Source organism: Manis javanica, chromosome 12 (genome assembly GCF_040802235.1).
Source record: "Manis javanica isolate MJ-LG chromosome 12, MJ_LKY, whole genome shotgun sequence".
Classification (NCBI taxonomy): domain Eukaryota; kingdom Metazoa; phylum Chordata; class Mammalia; order Pholidota; family Manidae; genus Manis; species Manis javanica.
This window is the reverse complement of record NC_133167.1, coordinates 77,487,544-77,505,754: the sequence shown is the minus strand read 5'-3', so window position 1 is coordinate 77,505,754 and position 18,211 is coordinate 77,487,544. Positions and strand designations below refer to the sequence as shown.

General features: G+C 49.7%; 1 protein-coding gene across 1 annotated transcript in view; it reads left to right on the top strand.

Annotated features, from left to right (window-relative positions):
• The window catches only part of LOC140845301 (uncharacterized), a 175,199-nt gene that overhangs the window by 87,940 nt on the left and 69,048 nt on the right, over nucleotides 1-18,211 (top strand). The gene's annotated exons all lie outside the window — the stretch shown is intronic.

Sequence of the window (18,211 nt, the reverse complement as noted above, 5' to 3'; positions counted from 1 at the left end):
GGTATTTTATTCTTTCTGCTGCATTTGTAAGTAGGAATGATTTTATAATTTCTTTTTCTTGCATTCATTCTTAGTGTATAGAAACACAACAGACTTTTGAATATTGATTTTCTATCCTGTACCTTGATTGAATTCATCTATTACTTCTAATAGATTTTTGATGAATGCTTTGAAGTTTTCTACATATAGCATGAAGCCATCTGCAGATAGTGACAGATTTACTACTTCCTTTCCAATTTGGATATCTTTTATTTTTCTTGGCTAATTGCTATGGGTAGGACTTTGAGTATAATGCTGAACAAAAGTGGCAAGAGAGGGCATCCTTGACTTGTTCCTGTTCTCAGAGAAAAGCCTTCAACTTTGCACTGTCGAGTATGATAGCTCTGGGTTTGTCATATATGTCTGTTTTTATGTTTAGGTGTGTTCTCTTTATACCCACTTTGTTTCAAATTTTGATCATAAATGGATGTTGAATTTTGTCAAAAGTTTTTCTGCATCTATTGAGATGATCATATTTTTATCCTTCATTTTGTTACTGTGATGTGTCAAATTCATTAGTTGTGGATATTGAACTATCCTTGCATCCCCAGAGTAAATCCTACTTGATCATGACGCATGACCTTTTTATTGTATTGTTGAAATTCCCCTTTCTGGTCCCAGCCTATATGTGACCTCCTGGAAATGACTTCCTTTTGCCTGGTCCTCCTTCCCATCAGGAACTGCTACCTCAGTGCCCTGTTTAGTGACTTAATGAAACTGGTTACAATTGGATCTTTTCTTGTTTGTTTATCTTTTTTCTCACTTTGTTAACTTTGGTCTTCCTTGCATGCTGAAGACTGGGCTTGCGTGATTGTACTCCCAGGTCCTGGCACAGCAGTGAGCATAGCAGAAGTAATGAACATTATTTTGAATATTGTGATATAATGAATTATACAACATACATACTTGGTCATTCAGTAACCCAAATATATAATTGCTGGGTATATTTCTTCCTCTTACACACTTCCTGAAAACACTGCAGAGCCTTAAAGGAGAAGTGGGTGTCTTGTCATGTTAATGAGAGACTTTTGGACCCTATCTGATTGCAGAGGCCTGAGGTTGAATCAGCCAGTGATAGAGTCAAACATGACTATACAGTGAAGCCCTCAGCAACATCAGGGAGATGAGTATGTCTCTCTGTCAGAGAGAGCTTCCACTCTGTGGAGCCAACAAGATTCCATGTGTAACAGAGCTAGTCCCGAAGGCACACCCCAGCCTGTCCCTGAGAACATTCGGGTATGTGTGAGAAAAGTGGCCAGGGGGAGGAGTAAAATGGCCCTGGGAGTCCTTGGTTCAGGAGCCCAATGCACTGTAAATCCAAAACCTCTTGGTGAAGTCTTAGCAGGGGCTAAGGTTAGATTGGGAGGATATGGAGATGCAGTGGCTGGTGGTATTGAGGTGGAAGTTTGGATGAAAATTGGGTGTTTGAGCAGGTTTTGCTTGAGGTGGCTGCATCCCCTTTACCTGAAAGTATTACTGGGATGGATAATATGTGTGACTGGGTTTGGCTTCCCCTGCCTAATACAGTAAAACAGAAGGTATGTAAGCCCATCCTCAGGCCTGTTTAGTTGGACATTCTAAATGGGGAATGGCTGAAACTGTGCTTACCCACAGAGGCAGATAACTTGACAAACATATCACTGTTCTTAGGAGTGACATGCTGGAAGCTGGAGTGGTGGTATCCACAGATTTGCTGTACAGTAGTCCTGTGTGGCCTGTGCAAAGGTGGATGGGACATAGAGACTCTTCAAGCTTAGGTAATGTGGGTACTGCCCATAGTCCCAGCAGTTCCAGGCATGATATCAGCCATACAGAACGTACAGCAGGTTGAAGGAGGCTGGTACTCCTGGATGGACCTTGCAAATGCTCTCTTCTCTGTCTCAATTCCTGAAAAGAGCCAAGCCCAGTTTGCCTTCAGGTGGGAAGGACCCCACTTTGCCTCTGCTGTGCTAGGCGGGGATCTGAGCTCCTGGCTTATTGTCACTATGTGGTCAGGAAGGATTTGGACTCGGTGTAATGCTCGAGTGTAATAATACACGATGTTGGTGACATTATTAATACCAGAAACAGAGGAGCTGGCCAGGAATGATTTGAATGCAACAAGGACATATGTGACCAACCAGGGCTGGTTAATAAATCTAGCGAAGGTCCAAGGTCCTGCTCAGTGAAATTTGTAGGAATAATGCAGGCAGAAACCACCTGGGATATTCCACAAGTGTGACTATCAGTAAACTGCTGTCACTCTCCCACCAGGTCCAAACAAGAAGCCCAGCACTTTCTTGGTTTATTTGAATTTTGGAGGACTCGTATTCCACACCAGGAACCATTTGTAGCTCCTGTCTGAAAGACTCCATGAAAGAAAGCTGCATCTGAGTGGGGTCCTGAACAGAAGTGAGCCACATCAGAATTACACATGGCAGCTGTGCGCTTGACAGCATCCGGCTCTTGTGACCCCCACTCAGACATGATTTTGGAAGTGTCTGTCCCCCACACCCATGCAGACTGGAGCTTGTGGCAAAAAAAAAGAAAATGAGCACCTCCCAGCTGTGACCCTTGGGATTTTGGACCAGAAAATTCCCCCATGCTGCTGCCTGGTACATACCACTTGAGAGACAATTATTAACATACTGTTGGGAATTAATCAAGACTGCCTCAGTGACCGAAGTACATAAAATAATTTTGAAACCTGAGACACCCATAATGTGTTGGGTGATGTCAGAGAAACACCCTAATAGGGAAGGCAGAGTCCGAAGGGTCCCCTAATCAAACAGATATGGTTCATGCAGGGGCAGGCTGCCCGGGGGGATACAAGGAGGCCTACACGAATCCGTGAGCAGGCAGCCTCATTTCCTCTGGGACCGATGCTGGAGCCCCTGGGGAGCTGCATGGACAGTGTCCTAGGAACAGCTCTCAGCTGAACGACAAAGAGCTGCTTGGTTACAGGTGGCAGTTCCAGGAGGCATGGACAGTATCCTGGTTGGGGAGCTGCTGCAGTAATACCAGAGGATGGCAAGGCTGGCCTGGAGGAAGAGAAACAAATGATTTCAATGGGCTGAATTCCATGCCCTTTTCTGGGCAGTGACAGCAGAATGGAGCAGTGAGGAAAGCCCCTCGTGCTGGGGTTCTTATGACTTGGGACTGCGGCCACTGGCCTGGCTGTGTGGTCAGGAAGATGGGAAATGGGAAACTGGACTATGAAAAGAATGCCCATGTGGGCGACGACCTTATGGATTTTGATTGCCCTGGGAATTTGAGGGGCACGTTAATGCAGGCCATGTTGGTTTGCATCAGAAGAAGCCTGCCAAGGAATGGGAGGTGATTCAAGCCACCAGGTGGGCCTGCTGGTGCTGTCGTTGGAGATGGCTGCCGGGGTCCATGGGAAACTGCAGCAGCGCACACAGGCTGAGTCTACACATGCTCCTCTTGCACCCTGTGAGGCACAGAATGCCAGCAAAACCTGTTCTGACTGTCAGCTAAAGAGACAGAGACTGCATTTGGCTGTGGGGAAAGTTCTCCAGTGGCTACGCCCTCCACATAGCTGGCCAGTGGGTTACATTGGATCAACACTAGTACCTCTTGGAGGCTGTACGTGGGTCGTTAGCAGAATAGACACTTCTTCTGGACTCCGCTTTGCATACCCAGTGGTAGATGCAAATGCTGAAGATACCATTTAAGGTTTGGAACTGAAGACTCTGTACCAGTTAGGACAACCAAGTTACATCTCTGACCAGCGGACACCCTTTACAGACCATGGTGTTCCACGGAGGGCCAAGAAACATCTCTTCAGACGGATGTACAGTGTTGCATGTCACTCTCAGAGCAATGGTTTAATAGAAAATTGGAGCGGGCTGTGGAAACATTGGCTGCCTAAAATGGGAGGTAAAGGCACGAGGGGCTGGCTTACATGCCTTCAAGAGTGGGTGCTCACACTCAGCATGAGGCAGGCAAGGGAGGGTAGATTCCTCTGCATCTCCAGGGGATCTGGGAAAGGGGGTTTGGGAGAGGTTGCTAGGGCACTATTCCTTTCTTCCCCACATTATCACAACTGTGTTTTTTCCTAACCGATTCAGTGGTTCCAGGAACACAGCTGCTTCTGAGGGTGCCAGAAGCAGTGAACTTTACCAAGCAAGAGAATGTAACCACACCCTTCAATCTTTATGCCATAATTCCTAAGCGCCTGCTGAGGTGAATGGTGCCTTGACCCCAGGTATCGAGGTCAGAGCTGATAGCACAGCTGTGCTTCCCTGTGGTCGGAAAAGCCCCCTGGCTCTGCTTGTCGGTAACCCTACCTTCTGTGGGTGGGTGGGGCTGAGGGGAGGCACTTGTGAGACTGGTATTGCTGCCAGCCATCTGGACCAGCACAGAAAGCCAGACCTGATGTCCCCTCCACAGGTGGAAAAATCTGGGTAAAGATAAATGGCAAATGAAGAAAGGAAGAAATTACAGCTGTGGGTACAGGGATGAATAAGTCTGTTATGCCTTGAGAGAAATCCAACATTTTACTAATACCTCAATAGAACGTCAGACCAAGAAAACTGTACCTGTCAGTCAAAACACACCAGATGTCCCGAAGGGTGAAGCTCTGTGTTTGCCAAGGCCACCACTGTGTTTGCAGCCTGGCAAGGTTGAATGGCAGCCTGCACACGGAGTTGCATCACTCTGGGAGAAACTCTCGTCATGAGATAACATTGACAAACTGAACCAATATAAAATGCTTATAAGGAGTTTATAGGTCATGTGAGTTATCACTGTAAATCTGCCCCAAACCCACGCTGGCATCTCCAAATGTCTGGCCTATTTGCACTGGTACTATTGTTCTATCTGTTGTATGAATGCTGTTCCCCATGTAAGGGCTGCGACAGGCATGATCGCTTTGCTGTGAGGAATCCATGTTTGAGACCAAGGAGCGCGCTGCACAAAAATGCCCTCCTATTACTCTGCTGTGTTCTGCACATACTGCCATCTGCCCTGAATTCTCGCTTCCCTGGAATCATCCTCACCACTGCAACAACAGCGCAGAAGGTGTTTAGCTCCATCCTGCACCTGAGCTGAGAGGCAGGCGAGGAGGCAGAGGGAGCTGGCATTGCTGTGGGGCTGGGTAGCTGAGGACTGGTCCAGGGAGGGGGTGGCTCATCCTCTGAGGCCAGAAGGTCGGTCAGATTGAAAAGGAACAGCAGGGGCAGGGCCAGAGCCTGGAGGAGTCCCGTGTGACTGCTGCAGAGGGGGCTCGGGCAGTGACCACCTTCACCTGCACCTGTGCCTGCCAGCACACCTCTGGGCCCCATCATGTGGCCTGTCTGACAAGTTGTTTTCAGAGGCTTTAAAAGAAGGAAAGAAAATGCTGTTGTAATTCTCTTCCTGGTTTACTAAATAACCTGCATGTAAACCACAGAGCATAATAACAAAGCAAACCCATTTCTCCCTCTCCCTGAATTGGGTGGGGACTTGGCCCGGCCCCACTGCTGTGTAGTTACTGCTTGCCTTACAGCTCCCCCGATGCTCCGTGGGAGAGATGGACAGTCTAGGCTGTTCCCTCTCTCCTGCCTGGCTTCTGGGAGGGTGTGTGGCTGCCCTCCTGATCACAGCTGGGTTGGGCTGGGGCTTCTGGATACAGGGACAGGGATGTCTGTCCCCAGTCCTGGCCACGACCCAGGCACAGCTCTCTTAACTTCACCTGCCAGGCCTGCACAGCCCTGAGGTGACCCAGCTTCCAGTTCCACTGACCAGCTTGAGGTTTCCGTATCGTATCTTCTTTTGCCCTCTACTTGCCTCCTGGAACAGCTCCACTTAAAACTTGAGGGTATCTGAAAATGCAGGGTTTAATCCATCCAGGTTATAGCAAAGGATCACTGGTATTTTGTGATTGTGTGTGTGTGTGTGTGTGTGTGTGTGTGTGTGTGTGTGTGAGAGAGAGAGAGAGAGAGAGAGCCGGGGGTGGCAGGGAGAGGGAGAGGAGAGCATAGCTAGCAGGAGAGCTATTTAACGGGTTTATCCAGTTTTCCCAGCATAATTTGTCAAAGATCCTATCCTTTCCCCATTCCTATTTACACTTGGTTCCTTAGTAGTTGATTGTGTATGTTTATTTCTGGGCTCTCTTGTGTTCCGTTGAGTTACATGTGCATCATTATGCCAGTACCATACTGATTTAATTACTGTGACTTGTAATATAGTTTGCAGCCAGGAAGTGTGATTCCCGCCATTTTGTTCTTTCTCAAGATTGGTTAGCTCTTTGTTGTTCCATATGAATCTTAGGTTTTTAAAAAATATTTTTGTAAAATAATCATTGTGGTATTTATGGGGACAACATTACATCTGCTGATCACTGTAGGTCAGATGCCCCAAAGCGCAAGTCACAAACATAAACAAACAAGAGGGGCTGCATAAAACTTAAAAGCTCTGTACTGCAAAAGAATTAATCAAATGGAAAGGCAACCTACAGATTGGGGGAAATTCTTGAAAATCGTGTATCTGATAAGGGGTTAATATTCAGAATATGTAGGTAATTTCTACAACTCAGGAGGGAAAATAATTGGAACTTGCATAGATACTTCTTTAAAGAAAGAGAAATGGGAAAGATTCACATGAAGAGGTGTTCAACATTACTAATAATCAGAGAAATGTAAATCAAAATCAAAATATAATTACTCCTCATTTAGAATGGCTATTATAAAAAGAAGTGTTGGCAAGGATGTAGGAAAATCGGAATCCTTGTACATCCTTGGGCTATGTCTGCATCTGTCTGTGTCTCAACAATTGATGTGGGAGATTCTTCCTCTGTCAGTAATTATTTGTAAATCCTGATTGCTGTGTGGGGTTCCATGGGGTGCAGAGAGCACTGTGTATAACCATTCCCTGTGCATGAGCATTTGGTTAGTTTCTCGAACAGTGATTTTGACTCAGGTTGTTGGGACCAAACAGGTGCACAATATTGGGGATATTTATATGCAGGGACCACCATAGGTGTGTATACAGCCTTAGTAGATCCTGGCTGTTTTCCAAAGAGGTTCTACCAATTTAAATTCTCACTAGCCCTACATGAATGATCTGATTGTTCTAGAACCTGGGGAGAATGTATTCCTGGTATTTTTTAATTCATCTCATCTGATTTCTGTCCTAAAACAGCTGATTGCAAGTTTTATTAGCGTTTCCCTGAAATTAAACAGTGTAAAGCTTTTAAAAAAAACTTTAGTTATTTGCTTATCCTCTTTTATCTAATGTCTTTTCTACCTTTGGCCGTATTTTTCTAGTGGGCTTTCAGCACTTTGTATTATTGGATGGTATATTTACATAATTTGGCTTGATGTCCTTTACCAGATGCAGGTAATCTGAGTCTCTCCCACCCAGGCTTTCCACTGCTCTATCTCACTGGTGAATTTTGATAAAAGCCAGCTCATAATATATCTTAATATGATCCAGGTTGTCATTTTCTTCTCTCTGTGTTTCTCTGAATGAGAAGGAAAATTTTTTTCTCCTCATTTTGAATGAAAGAGCTCTGCTGTGTTCCAAATTAAGGCTATGGTTTGTGTTTATGTTAGTACTTAAGTTAAGAAATTAAATTAAGAAGTGATTGATTCCAGCAAAGGCTGGATTCCTGAATGGCAAGACAGTTGAAGAACAAGTATCTCAACAAAAGTGCAGTGTCAGGACAGAGTGGAAGGAGAAGTGGGATATGATTGAAAGAGGAGCAGAGGGAATGAGGGGTAAGGAATTGATACCACAAGTGAAAATACACAGCACACTCCCCACTGATGAAGGACAGCAATCCACAGATGCAGTTTACATTCCCTAAGCACAATATTTACGCTCTAAACCATAGGGGGTTACAGTATGATCGAAAAACCAGAATTACATACAGACTGTAGGGAAATCAGAGGCGAAATAAGCAAGAAAAAGGCTGATAGATGATGTCTAAACATATATACACACGGCAAATAGATATCAACACAGCACCATTTTTAAAATGCTAAAAGAAATTTTCATGTCAAACCAGAATTCTACACCCATCAGCAGTATCAACCACAAAGATATTCTAAGAAAAAGTTAAAGTGAGACACTTCATAGTTGGTAGCCTTGAATTAGAAGAACTACTAGAGGGAGTTCTCAAGTTCAAAGGAAAGTAATCCCAAGTTGAAAACCGACAATGCAGGGATAAATGAAGAAGAAAGGACCAGGCAATTTATGAACAGAGGTGAATTTTCATCTATGAGTTCTAGAATGAACTCTTGTGGAGATTAAACTATGTAGAATTAAAATGCCTGATAACAGTAATAAAAGTCAGGAAGGTTAGGAGAATTGAAAGTGTTCTAAGGTATTAGTTGGCATTTGGGAAAGTGGTAAAGTAATAGACTGTCTTCATTTTTTTAAGTTTATTATTTTTATTTGGTGTCGTTAATGTACAATTATTTGAACAACATGGTTACTAGACTCCCCCTGTCACCAAGTCCCCACCACATACCCCATGACAGTCACTGTCAATCCGCGTAGTAAGATGCCATAGAATCATTACTTGCCTTCTCTGTGTTATTCCCATGTACCCACCTTCCAACCCGCTACATTATCTTTGCTAATCATAATGCCCTTTTCCCCCTTATCCCTTCCCACCCATCCTCCCCTCCCACCCATCCTCCCCACTCCGTTTCCCTTTGGTAACTGTTAGTCCATTCTTGGGTTCTGTGAGTCTGCTGCTGTTTTGGTCCTTCAGTTTTAGCTTTGTTTTTATATTCCACAGATGAGTGAAATCATTTCACACTGTCTTTCTCCGCCTGGCTTATTTCACTGCCCATAATACCCTCTAGCTCCATCCATGTGGTTGCAAATGTTTGGATTTGTATGATATAATTTTTCATAGTATTTTATAAGAATGATTTGTATCTCTGTGTTGTCTGTAGTGATTTTTCCGTTCTTATTTTTGATTCTATTTATGTGTGTATACTCCTTTTTCTGATAAGTCTGACTAGGGGCTTATCTATTTTGTTCATTTTCTCAAAGAACCAGCTCCTGCTTTCACTGATTCTATTATTTTATTCTTGTCCGTTTCATTTAATTCTGCTCCAATTTTTATTATGTCCCTCCTTCTGCTGACTTTGGGCCTCATTTGTTTTTCTTTTTCTCTTTTTTTAGTTTCATTAATATGGGTTTAGACTGTTCATATGGAATTGTTCTTTCCTAAGGTAGGCCTGTATTGCAATATACTTCCCTGTTAGCATCGCCTTCGCTGCGTCCCACAAATATTGCAGTGTTGAATTATTGTTGTCATTTGTCTCCCTATATTGCTTGATCTCTCTTTTTATTTGGTGTTTGATCCCTTGGTTATTTAGGAGCATGTTATTAAGTCTCCATGTGATGATAGGCTTTTTCATTTTCCTTGTGTATTTTATTTCTAGTTTCATAGCTTTGTGGTCTGAGAAGCTGGTTGGTACAATTTCCATCTTTTTAAATTTACTGAGGTTCTTTTTGTGGCCTAGTGTATGATCTATTCTTGAAAATGTTCCATGTGCAGTTGAAAAGAATGTGTGTCCTGCTGCTTTAGGGTAGAGAGTTCTGTAGGTGTCTGTAGGTCCATCTGTTCTAATGTGTTGTTCAGTGCCTCTGTGTCCTTATTTTCTGTCTGGTTGATCTGTCCTTTTCGAGTGGGTGGAGTGTTGACATCTACTAGAATGAATGCATTGCATTCTATTTCCCCTTTTAATTCTGTTAGTATTTGTTTCACATATATGTAGGTGCTCCTGTGTTGGGTGCATAGATATTCATAATGGTTATATCCTCTTGTTGGATTGACCCCTTTATCATTATGTAATGTCCGTCTTTGTCTCTTGTGACCTTCTTTGCTTTAAAATCTATTTTGTTTGATACAAGTACTGCAACACCTCCTTTTTTTCTCCCTATTAGTTGCGTGAAATATCTTTTTCCATCCCTTAACTTTTCGTCTGTGTATGTCTTTGGGTTTGAAGTGAATCTCTTGTAGGCAGCATATAATTGGGTCTTGTTTTTTTATCCATTCAGTGACTCCCATGTCTTTTGATTGGTGCATTCAGACCATTTACATTAAGGTTGATTTATTGGTATGTATGTACTTATTGCCATTGCAGTCTTTAGATGTGTGGTTACCAAAGGTTCAAGGGTAATAACTTCCTTATTAACTAAGAGTCTAACTTAACTCACTTAGTATGCTATTCCCAACAGAATCTAAAGGGTTTTTTTTTCTCTTCTCCATTCTTTATATATTAGGTATTATATTCTGAACTCTTTGTCTGTCTCTTTTTATTACCTCTGGTGACAGTTATTTAATCTTGGGAACACTTCCATCTATAGCAATCCCTCCATAATATACTGTAGAGATGTTTTGTGAGAGGTAAATTCTCTCAGCTTTTGCTTATCTGGAAATTGTTTAATCCTGCCTTCAAATTTAAATGATAATCTTGGCAGTTAACATATTCTTGGTTCGAGGCCCTTCTGCTGAGAAGTCTGATGGTAGCCTTTGGTTTTTCCTTTGTATGTGATCCAATTTCTCTCTCTGGCTGCTTTTAATATTCTGTCTTTATCCTTAGTCTTTGCCATTTTAATTATTACATGCCTTGGTGTTGTCCTCTTTGGGTCCCTTGTGTTGGGAGATCTGTGAACTACCATTGCCTGAGAAACCATCCTCTCCATATTGAGGATGTTTTCAGCAATTACTTCTTCAAAGACACTTTCTGTCCCTTATTCTCTCTCCTTCCTCTTCTGGTACCCCTATAACACGAATATTGTTGTCTATGGAATGGTCCCATATTTCTCTCAGTATTCTTTCATTCCTAGAGATCCATTTTTCTCTCTGTTCCTCACCTTCTTTGTATTCCTCTTCCCTAACTCCTATTTCATTTATCATCTCTTCCACTGTAGGTAACCTGATTTTAATACCTTCTGTTGTTATGTTCAGCAATTGGATCTCTCTCCTAAATTTGTTCCTGAGTTCTTGAATATTTTTGTGTACCTCCATGAGCATGTTTATGATTTTTATTTTGTAATCTCTTTCAGGAAGACTTATTAATTCAGTGTCACTCGATCCTTTCTCTGGCATTGACATTTGGCTTTGTTCCAGGTTCCTTTGACATTTCATATTAGTATGTGGCGTCCTCTAATGCCCTGCAGCTGCTCATCTGCTGGAGTGATGTCGAGCATCAAAGGGGAGTGGTGCTGGTGCCTGGGGGGAGGAAAGGGCTGGTTCCACTTCCTGGCTGCTGTGCCTTGCTCAACTACCAGAACCAGTGGCCGAACACACAGGTGTGAAGCCTCTATGCTTTGTGTTTGTAGATACTGTAGGTGGGGTTTCCCTCTGACTGGCCTGCTGGTTTGCAAGACAGGTGCAGGCTAGCTGGGAGGAAGACACAGCAGGCTGCATGTCACAGTGGGGGGCCTTGGAGCTGCATCCAGTAGGATGTAGCAGTGAAGATCGTTTAAGTTCCCAACCTGCTGGGCAGAGTGCACCTGCACAATTTTGTCTACCTGTCCTTTGTCCTGAGCAGGAAGCTCTGTGCAATCCTTGCCGCTTTAGCAGCCCTCTCGCTTTTAGGAAATCTTTCAGACTGCCCATCCAGATCAGCCGGATATGAATCCCTGTTTTCCACAAGCAGCTGGACTCTCCATCTCTCCAGATATTCCACCCGTCTTAGCTTTCCAACCCCACTAATCACCAGAGCACCATGCAATGTAGGTTCGTGCTCCCAGACCAGATCTCCAGGGTGATGTCCAGCAGTCCCAGGCCTCCACTCCCTCCCTGGTCTGTGTCTCTTCCTCCCGCTGATGGGCTGGGGTGGGGGAAGGGTTGCGTCCCGCCCCATCATATCTTTAGTACATTACCCTGTTCCGTGAGGGCTGCTCTTACTCTCCAGATGTATTCAGTCTGGTGTGGCCATCTTTCCTGGTACTCTTTCATAATGAGTTATATTAATTATATTTTTGTATCATATGTGGTTTTAGGAGGAGATCTCTGTCTTGGCTGTCACACCGTATGTTTAATCCCTAGCTAGGCAATTTTTCAGGGATGAGGGAAGGAAGTTGCGCAGGGGGCTCCCCTGGGAGCATGCGCTGGAAACCTGCGGTGGCCAGCCACCCCTGCATCCTCACATGCCTCTGCTGGGCACCTTGGTGGTGGTGGTTCCATGCAGCACTGTACCGTGTCCGTATCCGTCCCCGTCCCGAGAAAGGCTGGGCCCGGTGAGGACAGCCCCACCTCTTCCTGGAACCCTGTGGCTACAACTCTGTGGCCGACAACACCCAGGCAGCAGGTGGCATCAACAGTGCGGGAGGCCACCTGCAGAAAGGGGAACATCCTCCACCTGGAGGGGCAGCTCGCCTCTGTCCAGCAGGCCCCAAGCAGAGGGGTTGACACATTACGAAGGTGGCCACATTGGCTGCAGCTAGGTGCTGGTCCTTGAGGATGCAGCGCAGTGTGGGGAGCTGCCCACGTCTGCTGACGGATTAGGTGCCACAGCACCTACCCCAACAGAGGCTCAGGATGAGCAGGAGAGGGAGGGGAGCAGGAAGCACACTAGGGTCCTGGGGCGCAGGGTGCCGCCTGCCCGAAGGGGAAGGTCTCGTCCACACGCAGCTAGGATACCAGCAGGGTCATGGGCCCGATGACAGCAGCTACAGGGCCACACAGGTGAACAGAAGAGGTAGGTTATCCCGGGTTCCCCCCATTATCCTGCTTCCACCCCATCCGCATTGTCCTCTGTCCTCTGGTCCCTGTGTGGAAGGTCCTGTCAGTCACCGATACCTGTTGTGTCCCTGTCATGGGAAAGCTCATGGGCATCACCTACTCACAAAGGAGGTGGCTGGGTCCCAGAGGGGGAGAGGAACCACCCTTCAGTCTGACACAACTCGTGGGCAGTGAACCTGGGGTCCCATTCCCACCCATCTTTAGTACACTCCCACACCCAACACGGCCCAGAGCTTCCCTGAGGCTGAGCAGCTGCCCACCCCTTGCTGATTATGCCAGCCCAGAAACTCACCTGGCCCTGGTCAGTAAGTTTAAACGTGCGACCTGGAGAACTACAGTCCCTTTCCCCCGGCCTCCTGGCCTGGGGGCTCCAGCTGGCAGGACAGGGCGTAGCTGCAGGACAGAGGGCCACCTGTGAGCCCCTGGAGCCACACATCAGGGGGCCCTTCTCCCAGAGCCTGCTGGCAGCTGCAGGCCTCACCTCTGCTCCTCATGCAGGGGCTCCCCAGCATGGAGAAAGGATACAAAGCGCTCCTCAGGCTCCAGGTCATACAGCACAGCCAGCTCCCTCTGCATCATGATCTCACTTTGGATGATAGCGACCTGGGGCAGAGCAAGGACAGGGTACAGAGAAGGAGGGGTGTGAGGAGTGGGGCCCTAGGATGGTCCCTGATCTTTGCTCACGGGAACCCGCCTTCCTTCCGATGTCATCCAGCCCTGCCAATTCCCATTGTTGTGTCTCCAGCTCCTTCTCCAGGAAGGGGGCCTTGATGCCACACCCCATCCCCCACCTGACAAAGCCTTGAGTGTCCTCAGCTCTGCATGTCTTAACTCTCTCAAGACTCATTAGGCCCAGGGGATGCGCTGGACAGGGTCCTGCCCAGGGGATCTTGACGGTCAGAAAGAAACCTACTTTTCAGAAAAGTGCATCAGAAACAGCCCCCAGATCCCAGAACAAGGCCAGAACATCCCCACCCTTTCTCAAGTTGAAGGACCACCAGGGCCCTGCAAGGGGCAGGCCTGCCCAGAAACAGCACCCGGCCCTGGCCTAGTCTCAGGCCTACCGAGAAGCGGGGACTGGACTGGGGAGCTGACGCCTCAGGCGGAAAGGCACTGCCAGTCCCTGATGTGCTTTCTACCCTGAAAGAGCAACATCCCTCCCCCTGGGCAGGGCCTGAGGGGGAGGCCAGTCCTGCTCAGAAGCTGGCCCATGTAGCCCTCAGCCCCACCTGCACTGGGGCCAGGACCAGGGCTTAAGTGGGTCCTTCTGGCGCTCCTCTCCAAGAAGCGCAGCTACTGGGGTGGAGGGGAGACTCTCACGAATGGGGGCCAGCCTGGTGCTGGAAGGTTCCGGGCTCACTGGGGGCTCTCTCCTCTGTAAAGCTCACCATCCTGCCCCCGTGTGCCCCTCTGGGCTCACTAACGTCCTCATGGTGTTCCAGGAGTTTGTCTACAGGCACATCGTCCGGAAACATTCCGAGGAAGGGGACCATCTCCTGTGCCACCAGGGTGGGGAAGTGATGAGTCCCCGCCTGCCTCAGGATCACCCACAGCACCTCCCCTGAACCCCACACCTGCTGTCCCCAGCTCCCTTGGACCACCCTGTGCTGTGTTCCTCTCCTCCCTTCGCTCTGCGCTCCTCTTTCCAGGGCTTGCTTTTGGCCAGTCTCAGGACCTGTGGTCCCTGCACCTGTCCTCCATCTTCTCCCTGTACCCAGCTGCTCTCGCCCTCCTCCTGGTCACCCCAGTGCTGGCAGCTCAGGGCTGGTGGCACCAGGAGCAGGTGGAGCGTCACCCCCACTGCCCCAACCCTATCCGCGCCACTCTCAACCTCCTCTTCCTCTCCTGGGGTCCCATCCCACGTGGCCTCCCACAGCCAGACCTTGGTTGATGGATGCCTTGCTTGAGTCCCCTGACCCCTGTGCTGTCCCCACCTCCACCAGGTTCTCAGCCTAGAGTGACCCCAGCTCCAGCACACACAAACCCATTGGTGTCCTTGGGCCGTGGCCCACCGCCCTGAGAGGGTCAGGGGAGATCCCTCTACCTCCCAGGGTGCCGTGAGGTCTCACTGTCATCTGGCTATCAACACGGCTCCCCTCACATGACCAGGTGGGGTGGGCAGAAAGTTGAAGCCCATCTTGTGCTGCCTTGACCCTGCTCACCAGGGAGGCCCAAACCCCAGGGTGAGAACAACCCTCCACGTCCAGATGAGGAGCCCGAGGCCACAGAGGGGGCGGTGACAGGCTGAGGGTATCCAGGGGAGAGGCTGAGCTTGCTCAGTGACAGGCCCCACCCCTGCTGCCGACCCCATGCCAGCGCCAGTCCTGTCTGGGGTCTGTCCTCTGGGTCCTCACTGGATGCCAGGCCCCCAGTCATGTGGAGCCAGGGAGGGAGACAGACAAGGCCCTCGGGGGCCTGGGCAAATCTACCTCCCCCATCAGCTTCCCCTCTCACCCCGCAAACCTCGAGTCTGCCCCAAGGCTAGGCCACAGTGCGTCAGAGGTCTTGCCCCACGGACTGCCTCCCTTGCAGACCTCTATCCTCCACTTACCTCGAAGAGCTGCTTCCTATGAACCCACTTGTCCTCCGTTTGCAGGTTTTCATATAAAATCAAGCTGGTGCTAAGGGGAGGGGACAGGAGGAGGGAGACATGTGGCCAGCAGGTGGAGAGTTTGGGGGCAGACCCCTTTTCCTGGAGATCCTAGAAAGTCCACTAGCCTGCATGAGGCTTTCCACCACGGCCCTGAGCCCTTGGGAATCTATGGCCTGCGGAGGGCACTCCCATGTTTCTGCCCTGGGCCTCCATTTCCCAGTTCTCCCAGGGCCGAATCTGCTTTGGGCCAGGTCGCTGTCCCTGGGGCAGAGACCTCCTGCTGCAGAGCAAATGCTCAAAATCTCCAATTAGCTTCAACCCACACCTGACATTGTAGGGAACTGATTCCTGCATGGGAACCCATGGCCTAACCCACAGGGGCTCAAGAGCCCGCCATCCCTGTCCTTAGGCTCTGCAGCCTCCCAGGGAAGTTCCAGCAGACTGAAGGGACACTGCCAGATGTAGGTGTGTCCCTGTCCACTCAGGGGCCCTGGTCCCAAGGACAGGACTACCCACCAGGCAATATGTCCCCAGGTGCTTTCCAGGCAACATACGGCAGGACTCTGCAGGGCCGAGAGAATGGCATGGAGGGCAGCATAGTTCTTGAGTGGCCGACACTCCTGGGAGGGAAGACAGAGCTGAGAGTGTGGCCTGCTTCTCTGCTGTGTCCCCCCATGAACTCCTGTTCTTGACACAGAAACCCAGAGAGCCCAGCACACCTGGTACCTGGTGAGCATCCCTCCTGGGTAGAGGACTGTAGCTCAACACAAGGAAGGGGCCAGGGGTGGCTGTCCCACCCCTGGGGCCTGCCAGTCCAGGTGTGCACTCCCCTGGCAGGAGGGGCCCAGGAACCATGCAGAGCAGACCGCAGCACCCATCCTGAGAGCTGGCCAAGGAGAGGAGCAGGTCCCAAGATGGCAGGATGGACCCAGGGGGCCGTCCCATGACATACCATGGCCACCTGGATCCAGAACTCCATGACTCGGGCCCTGTCCTGGGCCATCATGCTCGGGGTCCCGAGGCAGGTGGTGGTGACCAACTTAAGCAAGGTGTCAAATTCCCCGAGGAACCCATGCACGGTGGGAGCCAGGCGCTCAGTGTCCATCCTGACATACAGCCCCTGGGGATCACAAGGGAGGGTCATGGCAGCCTTGCCCCTGGTGCCCCTGTGCCCAGGCAGAGTCACCGGTCAGAGCTGGAGCCCAGGCAGCTGAGGATGTGCTGTGAGCCTTGTGGCCATCCGGGATTCAGACCCCGTCCACTGAGGTGCCCAGGACCGAATGCACAGGACCCCACAGTGGTGGGGAACAGAGGGGCTCTGCTCATAGGTAACCTCACTCACCTCCTCCCTGCCGCACAAGGCAGCTCACTCTACCCATCCTGGGGCATCTGCCTCCCATTCTGCTACCTCGTGGATCCCACTACCCACTCAGTCACAGTTTCCCCTGAAACAAGTCCACCCAGGGCCTTTGTTGGTGTCTGTGTCTCCCACACAGTCAGGTACATAGCAGGGGATTCTGACGTGTGGAGGCTGTGGAGGCCTGACGGGCCAATGATGACCCAAGAACCTAAGGACCTGGCATCATCTCCCTGAGCACCTCTCCCCTCCTCCCCTTCCCCTCCAAGCCAGGCCAGGCCCTGCCCACTTTCCCTCCACTCCACCTCATTGATCTGTAAAGATCCCTAAGTGCCAGCCCTACTGTCCTGTGCGTCAGTGAAGGTTTGGGGATAAGGAGAATCTCTCAGGGCACATGGTGAGTCCGTGGGGAAGCTGGGACGTGGGCCCAGATCACAGGAGTCCATGTCAGGGATGGCAGATCTGGGGCAGCACATGACACAGGGAAGGCCCACCCCTGACCCCCAGAGCCCGCTCCGCTCACCGCAAAGACAAGAGTCAGCTGCTCGGCCACCAGGCAGGGGCAAAATGCCAGGATGGCTGGCTCCTCCTTGCTCGTCACGTTCTGTGTGCTCACAACACCGGGGTGGGCAGGCTCCGGTCCTGGCTCTGGCTCTGCTAGGCCTGGTGCCATTCCTGCAGGTGTCACGGGCCCCGGGCCCAAGGGCTCATGGGGCTTCAGCTCAGGGCCTGGCACCAGGGCTGAGGCCACTGCTGGGATATCCCCTGGGTCTGCAGGGACTGAAGCAGGTGACGCCGGCTGTAGCTCCAACACAGGGGGCTCAGGGAGCTCCTGAATTGGCTCTAGCTGTAGCTGGTATGAGAGATACCGGTTGTGCCAATTCTGCTTCCTGCGACCTAGTGCTGGAGGAGGACACAGAGACAGGGTCACCCCGGGGCTGATTCCCCATGCCTTACCAAGGACAGAAAAGACCTCACGTCCTTGAAGTGAACCCCAGTCCAGGAAGCCTACCCTAGACGGTCCCCTGGCTGCAGCCCGTCACCTTTCAGCTTTGCCTCCAATTGCCTCAGGTTCTCCTTCTGGGCCAAGTGGTGGAGGATTTGGCCCCTCAGGGTGGATGAAGTCTGGCTTCCATGGAGGACACTGGGCACATGCTCGGGCTCCCAGGCGTGGTGCCTAGTCCGTCCTGTCCTTGGGCTGGGGGATGACCTTGGGGTGGCAGAGTGAGAAGCCTGTTCTTTCCAGCCACACTGCCCTCCCGGCACACCCTTGTGTGGGCCTGGCCGCTCTGCATTCCCCTGCCTGTCCAGGCGTCTGCCCCTCGCCCTTCCTGACCCTGTTTGTCTGTCCTGGGACCCCATCCTCTCCCTTACTCCCAGATAGGATGTCCCCAGTCATCAGCCCTCCCATTGGACCCCACCCACCACCAAACATGGGTTACCTGCTGGGTTCTGCTCTGCGCTCCCTGCCCCAAGCCCCAAACTCCGCCTCCCCCCATTCTGTGAGATGGGCAGCACACCCTCT